Genomic DNA, 24,915 nt, shown 5'->3' with positions numbered 1-24,915 from the left:
CTCACTGTAACTATTATCATTTAACAATGGTAATTAATCATCCCTTCTTATGTATTCTCATAGCTTTTATCTTATGTGTAATTAAATACACTTTCATTCTGCCTTGTTTATTGTTCAATTGATTTTGATTAGTTCATTTATTCAAGCTACCTTTTTGAATACCTGCTATATGTCAGGTACTTTTTCAGGAAGTAGAGATAAGACAGATGTAGTTTCTGCCCTCATAGAATTTACATTCCAGAGGGGAAGACAGACAATAAAAGTAAACTGTGAAAGGAAAATAAATCTTGAGGTCCCCAAATCACTAAGTTAAAGGGAAAAGTCAAGGTGGGAACTGCTTAGGGCCAACCTGCCTCCCATTCTATTCAAAGTCACCCCTCTGCTCACTGAGATAAATGCATATCTGATTGGCTCATTTGGAGAGGTGAATCAGAAACTCAGAAGAATGCAATCACTTGTCCTTATCTACCTATAACTTGGAAACCCCCTCCTCGCTTCAAGTTGTCCCCCCTTTGCCTCAAGTTGTCCCACCTTTCGAGACTAAACCAATGTACATCTTACACATCATACTGATTGATGTCTCATGTCTCCCTAAAATGTATAAAACCAAACTGTGCCCCTGCCACCTTGGGCACATGTCATCAGGAGCACCTGAGGCTGTGTCACGGGCACGTGCCCTCAACCTTGGCAAAATAAACTTTCTAAATTAACTGAGACCTGTCTTAGATATTTGGGGTTCACATTTTGGTAACCATGGGGGGATTCTGAGTGGGGGTGCCCCGACCTTTGACAAATCTCCTATCAGTGCTTGGGACCAGCATGAGCTAACTTTATGGCTCAAACCAATAGGACAATTTGCTGAGGTCTGAGGTCCCCCTCCAGAGAATCCCAGATCTCCCAAAATTTGGTTGAGATCTAGTTTATTTTGCTTTACACCTCCCCTTTTCTTGGAGTTTTACTTGCTTCCAACAAGGAAGGCAAAATTTCCTGCTTCCATAATGATAGAAGGCAGGTAACTCCTTCATGGAGTTTCAACTCGCTCCCAGGAGGGAAGACGAGTTTGAGGTTTTGTTCCTGCTTCTAGGATAGTAGAAAGCAGTCTTCAGCCTGAGACCTGTCCCTAGGTAAGTAGCTGAATTGGGGTTTTGTCTTGGCTAAAGTTTAATAACCAGCTAGTCTTAATTTCTCTTTACCATTAGAGCGCTCAGTGATCATATTGTTGGTTTTTTTGTTGTTATTGTTCGTTCTGGTCTTTCTCCCATCAGGTTTGACCGACTCTACCCGACTTGGTCAAATCCGAGTGAGAATTCCAAATTATGAATAACAAATCCTCTTTAATTTGGCTAAAATTCCTCGCAGCTGCAAAAAAAGAAAAACAAAACAAAACAAAACACAAAAAACCATGTGTTTGATCCCTGTGTTTGCTTGTCTTAAAAATAAAAAATTCCTTCGTTTACTTTTCTTCCACCCTATACCTCCTTCCCCCTTTGCCATTTGCAGTACCAAAAAATCTAGAGAAGGCTTCTAATGACTTGAACCCCTTTAAAGAATTCAGAACAAAGCTGCCACTCACCCCTTTTGGGGTGTTCTGTTTTCCTTGTGGAGTTTCAAGAGTCACGGGCAGATTCTTCTTAGGTCTAAAGCTCTGTTTTCTTGTATTGCATGACCTGACGTCTTTATCTTTGGAGGTACCAGAGATTTACTTTGTATTGTGAGAGGATTTGACCTTGGTGAGTATAATAGCAGACAAGAGCTGCAAAGTAGTGGTGGCTGAGCCCAGTTTACAGGGAGAGGTCTTGGCTGTTGTTTTTCTTTTTTTCTTCTCCTAGGAAGTTGTTGTTTAAGGATACTAATTTTAGTTCAGAGATGCATTCTATTGCTTTTTCTCCCAATATTAATCTCGATTCGGATTGTCTGTGCACATTTGTGTGAGGAGCTGAGCTGTTATTTTAATAGATAAATGAGAGACTGAGTTTTCTTAGCTCTGAAGAGAAAAGGCATTCTTCTCCTCCCAGCCAAAAGGCACCCCTGGGTGTCCAGGGGCCTCGTAGGGGTGTCTAGGGGGTTAATCTCCCACAATGTGCAGCAGTCCTACAGGGAAATCCTCAATAAAAATTAGTTTTAAAAAAAAGCGGCCGGGCGCGGTGGCTCAGGCCTGTAATCCCAGCACTTTGGGAGGCCAAGGCGGGCAGACCACGAGGTCAGGAGATTGAGACCATCCTGGCTAACATGATGAAACCCCGTTTCTACTAAAAATACAAAAAATTAGCTGGATGTGGTGGTGGGCACCTGTAGTCCCAGTTACTCGGGAGGCTGAGGCAGGAGAATGGCGTGAACCCAGGAGGCGGAGCTTGCAGTGAGCGGAGATCACACCACTGCACCCCAGCCTGGGCGACAGTGAGACTCCGTCTCAAAAAAAAAAAAAAAAAGGTTCTTCCAGGAAACACATATAAGGGCTGATCACCTGGCATTTTCAGTCATTTCAGAGGTCATAGACCACTGGGGAGAGAAACAGACATGTAAGTGGGTGGAAACTGTCACACACATCCGTGTGAAGAGACCACCAAACAGGCTTTGTGTGAGCAACAAGGCTGTTTATTTCACCTGGGTGCAGGCAGGCTGAGTCTGAAAAGAGAGTCAGCGAAGGGAGATAGGGGTGGGATCATTTTATAGGATTTGGGTGGGTAGTGGAAAATTACAGTCAAAGGGGGTTGTTTTCTTGCGGGCAGGGGCGGGGGTCACAAGGTGCTCAGTGGGGGAGCTTCTGAGCCAGGAGAAGGAATTTCACAAGGTTAATCGCTCAGGTTAAGGTGGGGCAGAAACAAATCACAATGGTGGAATGTCATCAGTTAAGGCAGGAACCGGCCATTTTCACTTCTTTTGTGATTCTTCACCTGCTTCAGGATGTATACCTGCAGGTCACAGGGGATATGATGGCTTAGCTTGGGCTCAGAGGCCTGACAGAAACGACTCAGTGGTGATACACTGTGGAGTCCTGCCCACAAGCAGCACACACAGATCCACCACACTAAAACCCTAGGCCATAGCTCAGTTCCTCCTCTTAAGAAAAAAAAAGTGAGAAACAAATAATCTGAGAATGAGGAGAAAACAAGGAGAATGACACCCTGGTGAACACTCCATAGGTTTGATGGCACCTCGACTTGCCAGAGTTTATGTAAAATGGAAGTAATATGGTCTTTGTGCACATTTACATGAAGGAAAAAGAGCCCTAAGGTTGACCTTTATACTACAGAGTTCCTAAGTCCTCTTTTTCTCTATTTTCTTTTCTGCCTGCTTTAAATCTGCTATTATTTTTCTATTCAGATAAAAGCCACTGTTTGGATCCAACAAGTTCTTTTTGCAAGCAGGTGAATTTGTATTTATCTCATGGCTAAAGTTCTGAAGTAAAAGCTACAGAATCTTTGTGTGTGTATATATTTAAAAGGCCTTTATAATTTCTATAAGTTTATGTTGAATTGGCAATTAAATCTGTTTTAATTTCCCTCTAGCACACCAGACTTTTTCTCTCCATGCCTTATGATGTAAATTTTGCTATTTGATTTTCACCTGAGTTGTTTCCTTTAATATGCAAATTTAAAGCTATTTAGCTGACAACTACATAGGGTAGTAAAACAGGTTATCAAGAATTTGAAAGTCTAAGATAGGGAAAAAAAGGTTTTTATGAATCTGTAAAATGTACTTCTATTGGCATGCCTAATACGTCTACGTATTTATGTGGTGTGCACACAAAGTTTCACTACTGAAAATGTATAAAAGAATTCTAGTTAATTGGCTTAATAAAAGCACTTGATCCAATACTTTATCAGGAAAAAAGAAAACACTAGTCAAATGCTTTTTGAAGTTTATGTAACTTAAGTAAAATCTTCAATAAATAACCTAGCTTTAAAATTATTGGTAAAGTAATATTAGAAATGTCTTAAGACTGTCCAGCATACATTTTTGTTTGCATTTATTAATCAAGCAATTTCATACTTACCCCTGCCAAATACTATAGGGTGTCAAAATTTGGCATAGGAGTTACAAAACTACAAACCTAGCCTAAGACAGAATAATATTTGCTTATGTAATTTTTAATAAATAAGACATTGATACTGGTTTCATGAAACTAGCTACATCTTGAATTTAATAAGATTACTATAACTTCTAATCTTGTGGCTTTAGACTGTCCAGTCCACAGGCAGTAAGATTTGTTTTGGGTAAGGACTGTTATCATCTTTGTTTCAAAGCTAAACTATAAACTAAATTCCTCCTAAAGTTAGTTTGGCCTATGCCCAGGAATGAACAAGACAGCTTGGAGGTTTGAAGCAAGATAGAGTTAGTTAGGTCAGCTCTTTTTCACTGTCTCAGTTATAATTTTGCAATGGCAGTTCCATAATTTTAAATGATAACTATTGCAGTTTTTATAAATAATATAGATAAACGATTAAAATTAAATTACTAGGCAAATGTAATGGAATAAATACTTGTAGACAAACTCATTATAATTTAGAATCTAAAATTATATTAAATTAAATAATAGATATTTCGTTATTTGGGCATTTTCCAATAAAAATATATTGTAGGAAAACATTCTTTCTAAAAAAGAAATGTGTGTCCTTTTTATTTTATTTATTTATTTATTTATTTATTTATTCATTATTTTTCTGAGACAGTCTCACTCAGTTGCCCAGGCTGGAGTGCAGTGGCACGATCTCGGCTCACTGCAAGCTCCGCCTCCCGGGTTCACGCCATTCTCCTGTCTCAGCCTCCCGAGTAGCTGGGACTACAGGCGCCCATCACCACGCCCAGCTAATTTTTTGTATTTTTAGTAGAGACAAGGTTTCACCGTGTTAGCCAGGATGGTCTCAATCTCCCGACCTCGTGATCCGCCCGCCTCGGCCTCCCAAAGTGCTGGGATTACAGGCCTGAGCCAACACCACCGGCCATGTGTTCTTTTAAAAAAGGTGAACAATTTTGTCTAATTCAAAGCTTATTTAAAGGTTAGTATAAAACAAGGTAAAAGAAACCAGGAAATAAGAGAGCTATAAGGAAATTTATAAAAATAAAGAGGTTTTCTTTTTTTTTCCTTTGGTAAGAAAGCTAAAGAGAAGTAATTTTATATGAGAAAGAATCTTGTATGGTAAATTTAGGCCTAGAATAAAATGAGTGGTTGTTTAAGAAAGAGAGATGTTCAGGACAAACCAGGAAAAAAAAAAAACTTTTATATGATCAAGTTGTCTATAATTAAAGGAAAATTATAATGGTGTTTCTAGAGATTGGGCTTGACATTTAAAAAAACCCTTATACACTAAATAATTGGTTAGAACAATAAAATTTCCTTAAGGGATTAATTTACCCTTAATAAACTATAACATATTTTAATTTTTTTAACCCAAAGTTCAACTTTTATTGCATCTCGCCATTTTCGGTTTTCTCTCCCCTTTTAAAGGGCGTGAAATAGTAATGCTCTCCTTCAACTCATTTTCTTCAACTCATATAAGTTTTTTCCTCCAGTTGTGTTTGTTGTGGCTTGATGCTAACAATGTTTTCTTAAAGGTCTAAAGAGAAAGTTTCCTTCCAACATAATATTCAGTGCAGTGCAGAAGGTCTTTTCTTTTGCCTTTTGGTAACTGGCTTAATAGATTTTATGGTTTATCAAAACAATTTCTATGCCATTATTGTTACATTTTGGCTTGCTTAGGGAAAAAACTGAGATAAAAAACTTCTTTTTAATTAAAGTTATTACATCCATGTACCTTTCTGTATGTGCTTTTAAAGTTCTTGTGACATTGAGTTACAGAGCTTTGACCCCTGAGTCTAAAAAGGACACCAAGTCCTGCTAAATCTTAAACACTGACAGTAATTAAAGCCTCATCTTCAGGCCCAGTAGAAGATGGCAATCAAAATAAACGGCATTCCTGAGACACAGGACCAGAAATTAAAGCTATTCAACTCCTCAAGGCCAGAGATTATTGTAGAAGAGGTGGGTATGTGAGATTGTAAAGGCTGATTTTGAGAGATAAAATAAGTTCAGTTTCTCTGTTAATTAATCATTAATGTCAAAGACACGCTGATGCAAGACCAGCATAAGGGCCCCTGTGTCAGATTAACAAGGTTTTCTTGAAGCATTAACCAACTCCTTAATAAATATTACAAAGGTTATAAAAGGCTTATGGAAGTTATATCTTATGGTCAAGATTAAAATTTTATAGACTGCTTATAAAATTTTGAAAAACAAATTTAATTGGCTTCATGCTGTTTTTATCAAGACTTATTGTTTGGAAAATTAAGTGTCTTCTCTCAGATAATGAAGGTTTTCACCTTTTTTTTTTTTTTTTAAATACTTGAGTTATCACTTTGGTCAAATGAATGACTTATTTTACAATGAACTGTGATACTGTGATATCAAGTGTTTTAAACCTTTGCTATTTGACAAACTTCCCAAAATCAAATTATAAATTATGTTTTTTTCTGATCTAATTAATCTTTTATGATATTAGATTCCCTAAAGTCCAAAAATAGCATGATTTGGCTTTTTTGGTATAAAAATTATATAGGAAACATTGTCAAATATGAAATGGTGTTTGGTTTTCTTTGAGCTGTCTTTGTATAAATATGTTATTGGTATGTGTTCTAAAATCATGGTAAACTCCTATACTTCTGATATGACTTAGTTTACATTATCAGTAATAATTATAATTGTTTCAAAACTATAGTACACCTGTTGTTAGATTCTAGTCTTGCCTAATGTTTTTCAGTTTTTATTATTTTCTACAGTTTGGACAGAATTCTAATTTTTCTTGGCTACAAGTCTTCAAAATAATGTTTTCATTTTTTTCCTTCTTTTTTCCCCTATTTTTCCTAATTTGGAGTCACTGAAAACTAAGCTGTGCTTTCGTAAAGCCCTGCAAACTGAAGCCAGGCAACTCAAACTTCAGAAGAAAATAACAGCAACAACAGCTATCAAAAAGGAAAGAAAGAAAGAAAGAAAGAGAGAGAGAGAAAGGAAGGAAGGAAGGGAGGGAGAGAGGGAGGAAGGAAGGAAAAGAAAAAGAGAAAGAAAGAAAAGGAAAGAAAGAAAGAGAGAAAGAAAGAAAGAAGGAAGGGAGGAAGGAAGGAAGGAAGGAGAGAGGGAGAGAAGGAAGGAAGGAAAAGGCCTCAGAAATAAGCCTCAGAACCAAGGTCTCCCTCTGCCCCTGCTCTGATCCCTTCTTTCCTGAAGCACAGACAGGAGCTTTCTCTGAAGTCCCTTTATGCCATTAAGGGAAGTTCTTCCAGAGGAAATGCAATTGTCTTAAAACTTTCTCCTTTAGAAATCTCATCAAATAATCAGAAAAGATTAATGACCAGAGCAGGTAAAAAGACTAAAAGTCATCACCACACCCAGATAGAGTTTTCGTCTACTTTTCTGAGGGCAGCTCCCAGAGATTGCCTGGGAGACTTTATCTGCATAATAAGATCACCTTTGTTCACAGTGAAATTCTACCTCTCACTTCCCACAAATTGCCACCACCTCCCCCAGAGCTCAGAGGAACTTTGTCCTAGCCCAATTGTTTGCTCTTTGGGTCCATGCATTTCCCCTGAAAAGCATTTACTACCCATCAGGATTACCTACATCCCCCATGTTTCTTCTCCACTATGAAGAGGGTATTTAAGTCTCAACTCTCTGGCCCTTCTTTGGGTCTCATATTTGCCGGACTTCTGTGTCCATGTGCGCGTAAATAAATTTGTATGTTTCTTATCCTGATAGTGTCTATTGTCAGCTCATTTCAGTGAGCCTTCAGAGAGGGTGAAAGGGAAGCTTTCCCTCTGCTTCTACACAGGACATGGCTAGGATTTGGAATTTTATTTCTGAGCAGTTGGAAATCATTGGGAGGTTTTAAGTAGGGGAGAATAATGATCTGATCTATGTTATAGATGCTGTATAGAGAATGGACGGAAAGGGACCAAGGTAGATATGGAGAGAAGACCAGTTAGACGGTGATTGCATTAGTTCCAGGTGGAAAACACTAGTGGCTTGGATCAAGGTTGTGACAGTAAAGATGGAAATGGAAGTCAAATTCCAGATCTGTTTTGGAAGGAGAATTGACAGGCTCCCCAGTGAATTGAGTATGGTGTGTATATATTTATTTGTGTGGTGTGTTTTCTGGAGCGAGGGGATGGTGGGGCATAGGGGAAGGAAAGGAAGGAATCAATGTTGATTCCTGGGTTTCTTTTGGAAGCAAATAGATGAATTGGGGAGCCACCATTTCCTGAGAGCAGGAAGCCTGTTTTTTCTTACTTGTTCATAAGATTAAGACAATGGGTTTTTTTTTGTTTTTTTGTTTTGTTTTGTTTTTTTTGAGACGGAGTCTTGCTGTTGCCCAGGCTGGAGTGCAGTGGAGTGATCTTGGCTCACTGCAACCTCCGCCTCCCGGGTTCAAGCAATTCTCCTGCCTCAGCCTCCCAAGTAGCTGGGACTACAGGCGCATGTCACCACTCTGGCTAATTTTTTATATTTTTAGTAGAGACGGGGTTTCGCAGTGTTAGCCAGGATGGTCTCGATCTCCTGACCTCATGATCTGCCCGCCTCAGCCTCCCAAAGTGCTGGGATTACAGGCGTGAGCCACCGTGCCCGGCCAAGACAATGAGTTTTTTATTGAAGTATCCTTATGTCAGAGACATTTGATCCAGAGCAACTCCATCTGGAATAGGGGCTGGGTAAAATAAGGCTGAGACCTGCTGGGCTGCATTCCCAGATGTTTAGGCATTCTAAGTCACAGGATGAGATAAGAGGTGGGCACAAGCTACAGGTCATAAAGACCTTGCTAATAAAACAGGTTTACAGTAAAGAAGCCATCCAAAACCCACCAAAACCACGATGGGGAAGAGAGTGGCCTCTGTTTGTCCTCACTACTACACTCTGACCTGCGCCATGACAGTTTACAAATGCCACGGCAATGTCAGGAACTTACCCTATATGGTCTAAAAAGGGGAAGCATGAATAATCCACCCGTTGTTTAGCATATAATCAAGAAATAACCAGAAAAATGGGCAACCAGCAGCCCGAAGGGCTGCTCTGCCTATGGAGTAGCCATTTCTTTTATACCTTTACTATCTTAATTAACTTGCTTTTACTCTACTCTATGGACTCACCTCAAATTCTTTCTTGCGCGAGATCCAAGAACCCTCTCCTGGGGTCTGGATTGAAACACCTTTCTGGTAACACTTATAAAACCTATTATAGTACTAGCTGAATGTTGTTACATAAATGAATTGAGTATCTTTTGTGATCAACTGTTACTTTTTTTTTTCTTTTTGAGATGGAGTCTCACTCTGTTGCCCAGGCTGGAGTGCAGTGGCACGATCTCGGCTCACTGCAAGCTCCGCCTCCCAGGTTCTCCCCATTCTCCTGCCTCAGCCTCCTGAGTAGCTGGGACTACAGGTGCCCACCACCACGCCCGGCTAATTTTTTGTATTTTTAGTAGAGACGGGGTTTCACCATGTTAGCCACGATGGTCTCGATCTCCTGACCTCGTGATCCGCCCACCTCGGCCTCCCAAAGTGCTGGGATTACAGGCGTGAGCCACCGCGCCTGGCCAACTGTTACTTTTTATTACTGTCAATGTATTTGCCCCAAGTAAGTCCACACTTTCAGATTTCTTATCTTGAATCTTACGAGGTTTGAGAACCCGTGTAACAAAATCCTCTCAACTCCCTGCAATTACATCTACAAACCATGGTCTTTTCCTCATTCTTTGCAGTAAAACCTGCACCAGTCTTTTCCTCATTCCTTGCAGTAAAACCTGTGCTCTGGATCCTATCTCCTGTAGTATTGTTATAATTTATGGCTATTTTCATTTCCTTTTCCCAACCTCTGCCCCTTCCCCCCACTCCTGCTCTCTCCTGCTTTTATTTTTATCCCCTTCTTTTCTACACTCTCTATCCCATCGAAATGTAAATATGCTCAAGTTAATATCATTAAAAGGACAAAACAAAGAACAAAGTCTCTTTGGGTTTCATCCGGCTTCACCTATTGCTTATGCAATTCATTTTTTTTCTTGCCCTCTCGCTCAGCCTCTACCTCTTTCAATCCCCATTCACAAACTTCTTGGGTAAGTTGTCTGTACTGGATGTTTCTCCTAATTCAGCTCCCACTCTTTAGCAATCTGTATTCTGTTTTCTAACACTCTGCTCCAACTGGCTTTGCCAGGTTTATTAAGGAGCTGCTTGTTGGAATCTAATTAACATTTCTCCGTTGTCATTTTACTTGGCTTTCCCGAGCACTCAATGTTCTCTCTCTCCCTGAAGCTCTCCTCTCCCTTCACTGCTGGCATGCCATACCCTTGGATTTCTTCCCACTGTTTTGGCAGCTCTTATTTTCTTCTGCCTGTTTCTGGATGTTTTGTTTGTCGGGATTCTTCTCTAGGTATCCTTTCTTCTCACTCCATGCCCTCTGACTAGGTGAACTCATTTATTCCTCCGGCTTCCTTTACTATCCACAGGGTGAAGAGTCCCAAGTCTGACCTTTCTTGTGAGCTCAAGACAAAGATACATCTCAGTGCCACCAAAATATCACTTGTGCCTAGGCGCCATAAGCCTATTCAACAGATCTACAATAAAATCCACCTTTCCTGTGCCATGCCATAATATGAATGATAGTTGAGCTGAAGGCAATTAAGCAGCAGATGCAGGAAAGCTCCCTGCTCTCCCTCTATTTGCTTAAAATCAGGACATAAATTTACAGAGACAAAAGATATCCTGTCCTTTCTCTATCAGAGAAAACAAGACAGTGTAAGCCCTTATTGGCCTGTAGATGCTACTAGAGGAATCTATAAGCTTTACTAACTAGCCTTTACCTGCCATTTATTTGCCTTCCCTCAAGTTTCCACCTCTAGAGATTCAAAGTCTTTTTCCTTTGTCTTGTCACTTCTCCAAAAGTTGACCATTCTTTGTTGAAGATGATATATAAGCTGTAATTCAAAGCTACCTCTTTGAGAACTACTCATTCTCCAAGTGTATGCTTCATGTATGAAATATACATGTTAATAAATTTGTTTTTCTCTTGTTAATTTATCTTTTGGTACAGGGGTCCATTCCAGCTAAGAACCTATGAATGTTGAAAAAATAATTTTTATTTCTCTTACACCTGACATAACTGCTCTTCCTCCTCTATTATCTTAATGAGAGGCATTATCTTTTGCCTGGCTAAAATATCACTTCATGAGGGAAGACTTCTCTGATTGCCTGTACTAGTTTAGGTCTCCCTGCCATGTGCTTCTTTAATTCCTCCCCAGTAACGGCACTTATGATATTTTATTACATTTGTTGGGTATTACAGGTGTAAGCCATCACACCCGGCCATTGGTTTAATTATCTATATCCCCCATACAATGTAAGATTCATTAGGGCAGGAACTGTTTCTATTTTTCTTGCAGTTATAATCCCAACAACTAGATAGGAAGCTGACATATAGTAGGTGCTCAATTTATTATTTGTTTAATGAATGAATAACATATGTTAGAATTGTAAATAAATTCAGAGTGATAGCTTGGGGCACTCCAATATGAATAAATTACATGATAAGCTTTATTTTAGGTGACTGAAGAGAAGGTAGGGAAAAGGCATTACCTCTTCCTGCATATTATTAGACATTTCTTCAGCACTCTTCTTTTTATACCCATTCAGGAAAAACAAAAGTTCCAGACCTGAAGTCAAATGATTGATTTCCTGATTTAAACCATCATTCCGCACCACAATAGTTAAGCATTAAATAGATAGCTTAAATTTCAGGGAAAACACAATATGCTGTTCTTTTAATACACAATTCTGGTAATTGCTCTAGTTGGTTCTTCCGTTCTCAAAATCTAGTATCATCATCAAAAGAAAATTTGAGGCAAGATGGCAGAATAGAAGGCTCCACCAATCCTTCTTGCTGCGAGGACACCAATTTAATAACTATCTACACACAAAAAAAGCACCTTCATCAGAACCAAAAATCAGATGACCACTCACAGTACCTGGTTTTAACTTCATATCATTAAAACAGGCACCGGAGAGATAAGAAAAACAGTCTTGAATTGCTGATGCCACCCCTCCCCCATCCTCCAGCACTGGCAGTCTGGTGCAGAGAGCATTTCTGTATGCTGCGGAGCAGGAGATGGCAGCAACTGTGAGGCAATCTAGTCAGTGCTTCCCTGTTTAACAGAAAACAAAACCAGACCAAACTCAGCTGACACCCACCCACAGAGGGAGCATTTAAACTAGTCCTAGCCAGAGGAGAATGGCCAATCCCAGTGGGCCATACCTGAGTTCCCACAAGCTTCACCACCATGGGCTAAAGTGTTCCAGGGCCCTAAATAGACAAGCAAACCTTAGGTGAGTCCTAGTGCTGAACTGCGCTCAGAGATAGTGGACTGGGGGGTCCATGACCTACTGAGACACCAGCTGGGGTGGCTAAAGGAGCGCTGGCATCACCCTATCCCTAACCCCAGAATGTACAGCTTGTGGCTCCAAAAGCGACCCTTTCCCCTTATTTGAGGAAAGGAGAGGAGAGGAGGGCAGAGGAGAGGAAAGGAGGGGAGAGGAAAGAGTGGGGAAGACTATCATCTTGGATATCAGCTCAGCCATAGGAGCACAGGGCACCAGTCAGAGTTGTGAGGCCCCCATTCCAGGCCCTTGCTCCCTTGACAGTTCTAGACACACCCTGGGCAAGGGAACCTGATGCTTTGAAAGGAAAGACCCAGTCTTGAAAGAATTCATCACCTGCTAACTGAAGAGCCCTTGGGCCCTGAATAACCAGCAGTGATATCCAGGTACTATGTCAAGGGCCTTAGGTGAGACTCTGAGACTTCCTGGCTTCAGGTGAGACTCAGCACATTCCCAGCTGGTGGTACCTATTGGACAAGATTCCTTCCACTTCAAAAAAGCAGAGCGAAAAGTAAAAGGGACTTTCTCTTGCATCTCAGGTACCAGCTTGGTCACGGCAGGTAGAGCACCAAGTGGGCTCTTGGGGTTCCCAATTTCAGGATTTAGCTCTTAGAAAGCATTTCTGGACCTCCCTCAGGTAAGAGCGGCACCTATCACCCTGAAGGGTGAGTCCCAGGCCAGGCAGCATTCACCACAAGCTGACTTGAAGAGTCCTTGGGCCTTAAAGGAACATCAGTGCTAGCTTGGTATTACTCTATATGGGCCTCTGGTGATGGTGGCCATGGGGTGAGGCTCCTCTGCCTTTGAAAAGGGAAGGGAAGAGTGGGAAGGACTGCATCTTGTGGTTTGAGTGTGAGCTCAGCCACAGTATAATAGAACACTAGGTAGACTTCTGAGGTTTTCGACTGTAGTCTGTAGCTCCCAGATGGCACCTCTGGACATGCCTGGGGCCTGGGGGAACTTGCCACCCTAAAGGGAAGAGCACAGGCCTAGCTGGCTTTGCCACCTGCTGAATGTACAACCCCAGGGCCTTGAGCAAACATAGGCAGTAGCCAGAGAGTGGTTACAGCAGAACTTGGGTAAAACCCGGTGCTGTGCTGGCTTTAGGTCTGACTCAGTGTAGTCCTGGGGGTGATGGCCACAGGGATGCTTGTGTCACGACACTCCCAATTCCAGGTGGCTCCAAACAGAGAGAAAGAGATTTCATTTGTTTGGAAGAGCATAAGGGAAGAGAACAAAAGTCTCTGCCTGGTAATCTAGAGAATTCTTCTGGATCTTGTCCAAAACCATCAAGGTATACCTCCATGAGTCTGCAAGAACCACAGTGTTACTGGGCTTGGGGTGCCCCCTAAAGCAGATACAGCTTAGATCACAATAGTCAAGTCCTTTAGAATATCTAGAAAGCCTTCCCAAGAAAGGTGGGTACAAACAAGCTCAGACAGTAATGACTACAATAAATACCTAACTCTTCAATGCCCAGACCCCAAAGAGCATTGACTAGCATTTACACCATTCAGGAAAACATGACCTCACCAAATGAACTGGTAAGCCACCAGTGGCCTATCCTAGAAAAACAGAGATATGTGACCTTTCAGACCGAGAATTCAAAATGGCTGTGTTGATAACACTCAAAGAAATTCAAGATAACACAGAGAGGCCGGGCGCAGTGGCTCACGCCTGAAATCCCAGCACTTTGGGAGGCCGAGGTAGGTGGATCACGAGGTCAGGGGTTCGAGTCCAGCCTGACCAACAAGGTGAAATGACGTCTCTACTAAAAATACAAAAATTAGCTGGGTGTGGTGGCAGGTGCCTGTAATCCCAGCTACTCAGGAGGCTGAGGCAGGAGAATTGCTTGAACCTGGGAGGCAGAGGTTGCAGTGAGCCAAGATCGTGCCACTGCACTCCAACCTGGGCGACAGAGTGAGACTCCGTCTCAAAATAAAAATAAAATAAAATTAAAAAAAAGATAAAACAGAGAAAGAATTCAGAATTTTACCAGATAAATTTAACAAAGAAATTGAAATATTTTTTAAAAATCAAGCAGAAATTCTGGAGCTGAAAAATGCAATTGGCATACTGAAGAACACACCAGAGTTCTTTAATAGCAGAATTGATCAAGCAGAAGAAATATTTAGTGTGCTTTAAGACATGCTATTTGAAAATACACAGTCAGAAGAGGCAAAAGACAAAAGAATAAAAAAGAATGAAGCATGCCTATAGGATCTAAAAAATACCATAAAAAGGGCAAATCTAAGAGCTATTGGCTTTAAAGTGGAGGTAGAGAAAAAAAATAAGGGTAGAAAGTTTATTCTAAGGGATAATAATAGAGAACTTCCCAAACCTAGAGAAGGATAGCAATATCCAAATACAATAATGTTATAGAATACCAAGCAGATTTAACCCAAAAAAGACTACTTCAATGCATTTAATAATCAAACACTCAAAGATCAAGGATTTAAAAAGGATCCTGAAAGCATCATGAGAAAAGAAACAAATAACCTACAATGCAGCTCCACTATGTCTGGTAGCAGATTTTTCAGTGGAAACCTTATAGACCAGGAGAGAGTGGTATGACGTATTTCAAGTCCTGAATGAAAAAACTTTTACCCTAGAATAGTATATCTGGTGAAAATATGTTTCAAACATGAAGGAGAAATAAAGTCTTTCACAGACAAACAAAAGCTGAGGGATTTCATCGACACCAGACCTGTCCTACAAGAAATGCTAAAGGAGGCTGGGCGCGGTGGCTCACGCCTGTAATCCCGGCACTTTGGGAGGCCGAGGCGGGCGGATCACGAGGTCAGGAGATCAAGACCATTGTGGCTAACACGGTGAAACCCCGTCTCTACTAAAAATACAAAAAATTAGCCACGCATGGTGGCGGGTGCCTGTAGTCCCAGCTACTTGGGAGGCTGAGGTAGGAGAATGGCCTGAACCCAGGAGGTGGAGCTTGCAGTGAGCTGAGATCACGCCACTGCACTCCAGCCTGGGCGACACAGTAAGATTCCGTCTCAAAAAAAAAAAAAAAAAAAAAAAAGAAATGCTAAAGGGAGTACTTTAATCAGAAAGAAAAGGATGTTAATGACCAAGAAGAAATCATTTGAAGGTATAAAACTCACTGGCAATAGTAAGTGCACAGAAAAGCACAGAATATCATAACACTATAACTGCGGTGTGTAAACCCCTCTTATTTTAAGTAGAAAGACTAAAAGATGATCCAATCAAAAATAATAAGTAAAACTTTTCAAGACATAGAGAACAATAAGATATTAATAGAAAGAACAAAAAGTTAAAATGAGGGGGAACAAAGTTAAGGCATAGAGCCTTTATTAGTTTTCTTTTTGTGTATTTGTTTATGCAAACAGTCCTAAGTTGTTATCAGCTTAAGATAATGCATTATAAGATAGTATTTGCAAGTCTCGTGGTAACTTCAAACCAAAAAACATAAAATAGATACACAAAAAAATTAAAAGCAAAAAAACTAAATCATATCATCAGAGAAAATCATGTCCACTAAAAGGAAGACAGGAAGGAAAGAAACAAGGAAAGAAGGAAGAGAAGACCACACACACACACACACACACACACACACACACACACCCAGAAAACAGATAACAAAATGGCAGGAGTAAGTCCTTACTTATCAATAACAACATTTACTGTAAATGCACTAAACTCTCCAAACAAAAGATACAGAGTGACTAAATGGATAAAATAAACAAAATCCAATAATATGTTGCCCACAAGAAACACACTTCACCAATAAATACACACACAGACTGAAAATAAAGGGATAGAAAAAGATATTCCATGCCAATGGAAACAAAAAAAAGGGCAGAAGTAGCTATACGCTATACGTATATCAGACAAAATAGATTTCAAGACAAAAACTATAAAAGAGACAAATAAATTCACTAATGGTAAAGGGGCCAATTCAGCAAGAGGATATAACAATTTTAAATATATATGCACCCAACGTCGGAGCACGCAGATATATAAACAAATATTAGAGCTAAAGAGAGACGTAGGCCCCAATACAATAAGAGCTAGATACTTCAATATCCTACTTTTAGCAATGCACAGATTTTCTAAGCAGAAAATCAGCAAATAAACATTGGACTTAATAAATATTTACAGAATATTTCCTCCAATGGCTGCAGAATATACATTCTTTTCCTGAGCACATGGATCATTCTCAAAGACAGATCATGTGTTAGGTCACAAAACAAGTCTTAAAACATTCAAAAAAGTTGAAATAATATTAAGTATCTTCTCTGGCCGCAATGGAGTAAAACTAGAAATTAATAACAAGAGGGATTTTGGAAACTGTACAAACATGGAAATTAAACAATATGCTCCTGAATGACCAGTAGGTCATTGAAGAAATTAAGAAGGAAATTGAAAAACTTCTTGAAACAAATGATAATGGAAACACAACATACACAAACCAATGGGATACAGCAAAAGCAGTATTGAAAGGGAAGTTTATAGCTATAAGTGTCTATATCAAAAAAGAAGAAAAACTTCAAAGAAACAACCTAACGCTGCATCTTAAAGGCTAGAAGAGTAAGAGCAAACCAAACTCAAAACTAGTAGAAGAAATAATAATGATCAGAGCAGAAATAAATGAATTTGAAATGAAGAAAATAATGCAAAAGATCAATGCAACAAAACGTTTTTTTGAAAAGTTAAACAAAATTGACAAACCTTTAGCTAGACTAAGGAAAAGAGAGAATAAATAAATAAAATCAGAGATGAAAAAGGATACATTACAACTTTTATCACAGAAATTCAAAGGAACATTAGTGATTACTATGAGCAATGATATGCCAATAAATTGGAAAATCTAGAAGAAATGGACAAATTTCCTAGACACATACAACCTACCAAAATTTAACCATGAAGAAATCCAAAACCATGAAGAAATCCAATAACAAGTAACAAGATTGAAGCCATAATAAAAAGTCACCCAGTAAAGAAAAGCCAGGGACCTGAGGGCTTTACTGCTGAATTCTACCAAACATTTAAAGAAGAACTAATACCAATCCTACTCAAACTATCCTGAAAAATAGAGGGGGAGGCAATACTTCTAAACTCATCCTGCAAGGCAAGTACTATCCTGATACTAAAACCAGACAAGCATGCATCAAAAAAAGAAAACTATAATCCAATATCGATAATGAACGTTGTTGGAAAAATTCCAACAAAACACTGGCAAACTTAATTTAACAGCATATTAAAAAGATCATTCATCATGACCAAGTGGGATTTATCCCTGGGATGCAAGGATGGTTCAACATACAGAAGTCAATCAATGTGATGCATTACATCAACAGAATGAATGACAAAGACCATATGATCATTTCAATTGATGATGAAAAAGCATTTGATAAAATTCAACAACCTTCATGATAAAAACCCTAAAAAACTGGGTATAATAGGAACACAATTCAACATCATAAAAGCCATATGCTACAGACCCACTGCTAGTATAATACTGAATAGGGAAAAACTGAAAGCCTTTCCTCTAAGGTAGGGAACATGACGAGGATGCTCACTTGCACCACTGTTATTCAACATAGTACTGGAAGTCCTAGCTAGAGCAATCAGACAAGAGAATGAAATAAAGGGCATCCAAATTGAAAAGGAAGAGGTCAAATTATCCTTGTTTGTAGATGATATTATCTTATATTTGGAAAAATCTCAAAACTCCACCAAAAAAACTATTAGAACTTAAAAATTCAGTAAAGTTGCAGGGTACAAAATCAACATACAAAAATCAGTAGCATTTCTATATGCCAACAATAAACAATGTGAAAAAAATTTAAAAAGTAATTCCATTTACAATAACCACACATAAAGTTAAATACCTAGGAATTCACCTAACCAAATTACTCATCTGACAAGGTATTAATAGTCAGAATATATAAGGAGCTCAAAAAACTCTATAGGAAAAAAATCTAATAATCTGATTAAAAAATGGGTGAAAGCCAGGCACGGTGGCTTATGACTGTAATCCCAGCATTTTGGGAGGCCGAGGTAGGTGGATCACCTGAGTTAAGTAGTTCGAGACCATCCTGGACAACATGGTGAAACCTCATCTCTACTAAATATACAAAAATTAGCTGGTTGTGGTGGTGGACGCCTGTAATCCCAGCTACTCAGGAAGCTGAGGCATGAGAATCTCTTGAGCCTGGGAGGCGGAGATTGCAGTGAGCCAAGATCGTGCCACTGCACTCCAGCCTGGGCAGCAGAGCAATACTGTCTCAAAAAAAAAAAAAAAAAAAAAAAAAGAAAGAAAGAAAAAGAAAAAAGGTGAAAGATTTGAGTAGACATTTCTCAAAAGAAGACATACAAATGACAAACAGGCACACGAAAAGACACTCAACATCACTGATCATCAGATAAATGCAAATCAAAACTACAATGAGATATCATCTCACCCCAGTTAAAATGGCTTTTATACAAAAGACAGGTGACAACAAATGCTGGTAAGGATGTGGAAAAAGGGAACCCTCTCACGCCATTGGTGAGAATGTAAATTAGTACAACTACTATGGAGAATTGTTTAGAGGTTCCTCAAAAAACTAAAAATAAAGCTACTGTATGATCCAGCAATCTCACTGCTGGGTATATAACTAAAAGAAAGGAAATCAGTATATTGAAGAGATATCTGCACTCCCATGTTTGTTGCAGCTCTGTTCACAATAGCCAAACTTTGGAAGCAACTAAAGTGTCTAACAACAAATGAACGGATAAAGAAAATGTGGTACATATACACAATGAAGTACTATTCAGCCATAAAAAAAGAATGAGATCCTGTGACTTGCAACTACATGGATGGAACTGGGGGTCGTTATGCTAAGTGAAATAAATCACATACAGAAAGACAAACTTTGCATGTTTTCACTTATTTGTGGCATCTAAAAATCAAAACAATTGAACTCATGGAGATAGAGAGTAGAAGGATGAGTACCAGAGGTTGGGAAATATAGTGGTGGATGGTGGGGAGGGAGGTGGGGAGGGAGGTGGGATGGTTAATGGGTACAAAAAAATAGGCAGAAAGAATAATAAGTTCTAGCATTTGATAGCACAACAGGGTGACTATAGAAAATAATAATTTAGTTGTACATTTAAAAAGAACTGTAAGAGTATAATTGGATTGTTTGTAACAACAAGGATGAATGCTTGCAGGGATGCATATCCCATTTTACTTGATGTGATTATTATGCACTGCATTCCTGTATCAAAACATCTCATGTGTCTTACAAATGTAAACACCTACTATGTACTTACAAAAATTAAAATAAAAAATTATAAATAAAAATAAAATTAAAATTAAAAAGTAAATTTGACAGTTCTCCTGTGTTTAGAGAGTTTTAAGTTATTGAAATCAATTTTTATTGTATTTTCCTATAATTATTTACATGCATTTTTACTTGCTAATTTGGTCTATCCCTTAGCAAGTCATAGATTTGAAACAACAAGATAGATACTAAAAAATCAATAGTAAGTGAGCATTGCATAATCTTGGTAAAATACTGACCCAAAAATATCACATACAGAAAGACGCTTTCTAATATAAAACTACTAATTCTTTTGGAGCTCAACAATGTAGATTTCATTTCATCTTCTTCATTTTCCACATCCTCTATATTTTAAAATCCTTAAACATGCATAAAAGACTCATTACAATATGAAATCTCCATTTGAAAGTTAGAAAAGCAACTCTATATGACACATTTTTAACACAGAAATCCTTGAACCATTATCTAAATACCACAGTTGTCATTGCTTTTATGGAATATTTCCTAAATACAGAACAATCATTTTTTATTTAAAAATTTTTAAATGATATAGTTATTTTTATTTTTCAAAATTTTTATTGGTATTTAATAGTTTTGATATTTCTTTAAAAACATACAATAAAAGAAGAATAATCCAAGAATTAAGCCTAATTCTGAAACTGGAGGGCCTTGGCCCTTCTCAGTGGTTTATAAGTTATAGTAAGGCAGTACTACATACACTTATACACAATCCTAATAATGACACACTTCACGTAGGGTTAGGTATCTTGGTATATCAGGATGTGAGTTACTCACTTCTGAAAACTTTCCAGGAAAGCCTAATTACAGACAAACACTTCTTTATTTCAATTTCAGGATTCCCAGCCTTGCCAAATTCTCATGTTAGTCCAGGACCCATGGAAACTCACCTTCCTCTTCTGAGAATGTCTTGTTCACTGCCATGTTTACTCTATGATACTTTTAGGCAGGGAGAGAGAGTAGAACAACGTTTACATACTTTATTATACTCCAAAACACTAATGCTTTCCACCTAACCTGCACACAATTCCATTGGGATACAAGTCTGTAATAAGAGTGATAATATTTCACTTAGAACTTCTGAATAGAAATAACTAATTTTAGATTATCGATCATCCACTATCAGTATATTAATTATCTATTGCTGCATAACAAATTACCCTAAAACTTAGCAGCTTAAAACAGCAAACATTTATTATTTTCTAGTTTCTGTGGATCAGAAATCTGAATGCAGCTTACCTGGGTGCCTCTGGCTCAGAGTCTCTCATGAGCCTCAATCAAGGTGTCAGCTGTGGCCACAGTCATCTCAAGGCTCTACTGGAGGAAGAGCCAATTCCAAATTCACGCATGTGGTTGCTGTCAGGACTCAGTTCCTTGTGAGCTGTTAGACTGAGGGCCTCAGTTCCTTGCTGGCTGTTGACTGGAGGCCATTCTCAGTTTCTGTCATATGGGCCTCTCCATATGACAGCTTATAACATGGCAGCTGGCTTCATAAGAGCAAACAAGCAAGAAGAGTCTGAGAGAGAGTATAAGGTGGAAGACATATTTTTTTTGCTCTTATTTCTGAGATTTCTTCATCTCTGTTTTCCAAATCTTATGTTGGTTTTTGAAATTTTTGCTATCATGTTTTTCACTTCTAATAACTTTTTTTGATTGCCATTTTCTAAATGGTTTTTCCATTGTAGTACCCTAGTCTTGTTTCATGGATGCAATATTTTCTCTTAACTCCCTGGGGATGTTAATAATTAAAATATTTGTATCCATTATGGTTCAACTAGAGAGACAGAGCCACAAGGAGGGGTGTGTGTGTGTGTGTGTGTGTCTGTGTTTCTTTGTATCTGATGTTAGAATGTGAAGTCCACAGAGCAGTGTGTCATGAGAGAAGATAACTGTAAAGTGGGGAATGGAAAATGCAGTCTGGGATCTCATAAGGAGAGATTGAAATCCATGTCAGTTCTGACCTTAGTGGTGTGAGTGTTCTGCTTCATCTTGGAGGTAAACACACATACCTGCCTTAGGAATTGGAAAAGCTGAAGGAGGATCCGGGGAAGGTAGAGAAGTTGCTGGTTCAGCCACTACTTCACACCAACACGAGTCAGCAGATTAGCAACAACTTGTGTGAGCTACAAAATGGCTACTGTTTCCTGTCTAAGCTCCAAATCTTCCAAGAATCTCCCTTGCGGCTGATGGCAACAGGAAACATACAATAAAGAGAATTCTGGGAAATGTAGTTCAGTGTAGCCAAGTCGACACATTATAAAGCCACCACAATTACCAAACTACTTTTTTTTTTTTTCTGAGACGGAGTCTCACTCTGTTGCCCAGGCTGGCTTGCAGTGGCACAGTCTCTGCTCACTGCAAGCTCCACCTCCCAGGTTCATGCCATTCTCCTGCCTCAGCCTCCCGAGTAGCTGGGACTACAGGCGCCAGCCACCACGCCCAGCTAATTTTTTTTGTATTTTTAGTAGAGACGGGGTTTCACAGTGTTCACCAGGATGGTCTCGATCTCCTGACCTCGTGATCCACCTGCCTCGGCCTCCCAAAGTGCTGGGATTACAGGTGTGAGCCACCGCGCCCAACACCAAACTACTTTTTAGATTGCTATAGATTGCTCATACCATACATTTAAAAATGCATTTCATAGAGACTGATTCATTCAACATGTACTGAATCTGAGAACTAAAAATAAGATCCTATGCCTCCCAACCACTGAATGGACTGGCCAAGGGGACCCCAGAGAAATCTTAAAAATTGAGTTCCCAGTCATGATGTGACAAGAGGTTGGACACAGTTTGTTATATTCCCTCCCTTTTGTGGTTTAGACACAACAATTAACCAACAATAGTGTTAAACAGAGATCATAAGATTGATAGAACGGGGTCTTTGTGACAATAAGATACCAAATTATAAACATGCCAGGCAAGGGTTAAGTCACGCACCACCACACTTAAAGAATAAACTATGTTCTATCTGCCACAACATTTTTCTTTTTCACTAGTAGCTAAACAAGCACTGGCCTTGAGATAGACAACTTTTTTTTTTTTTTTTTTTTGAGACTGAGTCTCACTCTATCTCCCAGGCTGGAGTGCAGTGGCGCAATCTCAGCTCACTACAACCTCCACCTCCCGGGTCAAGCGATTCTCTTGCCTCAGCCCCCCAAGTAGCTGGGATTACAGGTGCACACCACCACACCTGGCTAGGTTTTGTATTTTTAGTAGAGACAGGGTTTCATCATGTTGGCCAGGTTGGTCTTGAACTTCTGACCTCAGGCGATCTGCCTGCCTTGGCCTCCCAAAGTGTTGCAATTACAGGCGTGAGTCACCGCACATGGCCTGAGATAAACAATTTTTAAACAATTGCGGCTCATCCACCGCCAGGCACTGACTAACTAACCTCTTGTACCAAAAGCCACGAAGGAGAATGATTTCAGTAACTTTCTTCTGATGAGAGACCACCAACCATAGACTGGTTCTCGCTTGTTTACAGAGGCTGCACACCTGATTGCCTCCATGTTCCTGCTTTAGCTTTTGATGTATAGGGCCTAATAGTAATTCATTTAAATGTTAAGTCTCTACCCTAACATGAACTTGGGTTGTATGTTACATACATGTTTGTTGAATACCCATGTGTCAGGATCCCCTTTGTGAATATTCATAGCTCCTGCTATAACCTGTTAAATATATATACTTGGCCAACCTGTTCAACGTAAGTTCTTCTTCCACCCTCCCCTCCCTCAAAGTGCCTATTTCTGGTCTCTAATGAAGGCCATACTTCCCAGCCTGTGGAATGGCTGCCCTGCAGACTATAAACCTTTATACAAAACAAAGTCTCTTTTCTAAATTTATAAATTTGTGATTTTTAAGTTGACAAGTCTCAATAGATAAGAGGTACAGTCTCCTGCCTTTAAGAAATTCACAGTTCCATCAATGGAGAGCAAGAGTGCAGATGGAGTCCCAGAGATCTACATTCTCTACTTACAATCATCTACTCCCCAGTCTCCATGTCATCACTGGCAGGAATGAAAAGGGAGACGAGATCTCTGTGTGTTTCTGGCAAGACTTCCATCTCTCCACTCATTACAGCTTTACTACCACTATTTGCCTTGAGGGAATCAAGAATAATCTCACCATGATCTTAGGGAGTATAAATTAATTCAGTCATTGTGGAAAGCAGTATGGTGATTCCTCAAAGAGCTAAAAGCAGAACTATCATTTAACCTACCAATCCCATTACTGGGTATATACTCAGAGGAATATAAATCATTTTACCATAAAGACACAGGCATGTGAATGTTCATTGCAGCACAATTCACAATAGCAAAGGCATGGAATCAATCTAAATGCCCATCAATGACAGATTGGATAAAGAAAACGTGGTACATATACACCATGGAGTACTATGCAGCCATAAAAAGAAATGAGATCATGTCCTTTAAACGGAGCTGGAGGCTGTTATCCTCAGCAAACTAATGCAGGAAGAGAAAACCAAATGCTGCATGTTCTCACTTATAAGTGGGAACTAAGTGATGTGAATTTATGAACACAAAGAAGGAAACAGCAGACACTGGTCTACTTGAGGGTGGAGAGTGGGAGGAGGTAGAGGAACAGAAAAGATAACTATCATGTACTGGGCTTAATACCTGGGTGATGAAATAATTCGTACAACAAACCCCCTTGACATGAGTTTACCTATGTAATAAAGCTTCACATGTACCCCTAACCTAAAATAAACACTTTTAAAAAGTCTCACCATGATCTTTGTCCCTGTTTATGGCAGTACCCATAAGAAACCCAACATTTCTTTTCTATTCTCCCAGACACTAATCCCCAAGTAATTCTCTGAGCAGTGACAACCCCTATCTCAAGTTCCATCCTTCTTCCTTGCTCTGTTTTTTCTCTACAGCACTTACAACTTTCTGACACAATGTTTGCTTTACTAAATTCTTTGTTTGAATTTATCCATTAAAATGTAATCTTTAAGTGGGCAGGGAATTTTTCTGTTATGATCACTGTTATAGCTCTAGAGGAAATTGCCCCACACATAATACATATTCAATAAAAATTTGTAGACTAAAGGTAAGTTATCTACTCATTTCAGTGATGCAATTTATGGTACCTGTTTGCTAATAAGTCATGGTTTTATTGAACTGAGCAAAAGATGGAATGAATAGAAGATATTCAGA

At 39.2% G+C, this 24,915-nt stretch overlaps 1 protein-coding gene across 1 annotated transcript in view; it reads right to left on the bottom strand.

Moving 5' to 3' along the window:
• The window catches only part of MAOA (monoamine oxidase A), a 138,012-nt gene extending 116,181 nt beyond the window's left edge, over nt 1-21,831 (bottom strand). The window contains exons 1-2 of the mRNA XM_054543972.1: nt 21,743-21,831; nt 20,973-21,220 (exon numbers count right to left, since the gene is read on the bottom strand). The gene's annotated coding sequence lies outside the window, so the exon portion shown is untranslated. The remainder of the gene's footprint in view (nt 1-20,972; nt 21,221-21,742) is intronic.
• Between the last annotated feature and the right edge of the window lie 3,084 nt (nt 21,832-24,915).

Source organism: Pongo abelii, chromosome X (assembly GCF_028885655.2).
Source record: "Pongo abelii isolate AG06213 chromosome X, NHGRI_mPonAbe1-v2.0_pri, whole genome shotgun sequence".
In the NCBI taxonomy this organism is placed as follows: Eukaryota; Metazoa; Chordata; class Mammalia; order Primates; family Hominidae; genus Pongo; species Pongo abelii.
This window is presented reverse-complemented; position numbering and strand designations above follow the sequence as displayed.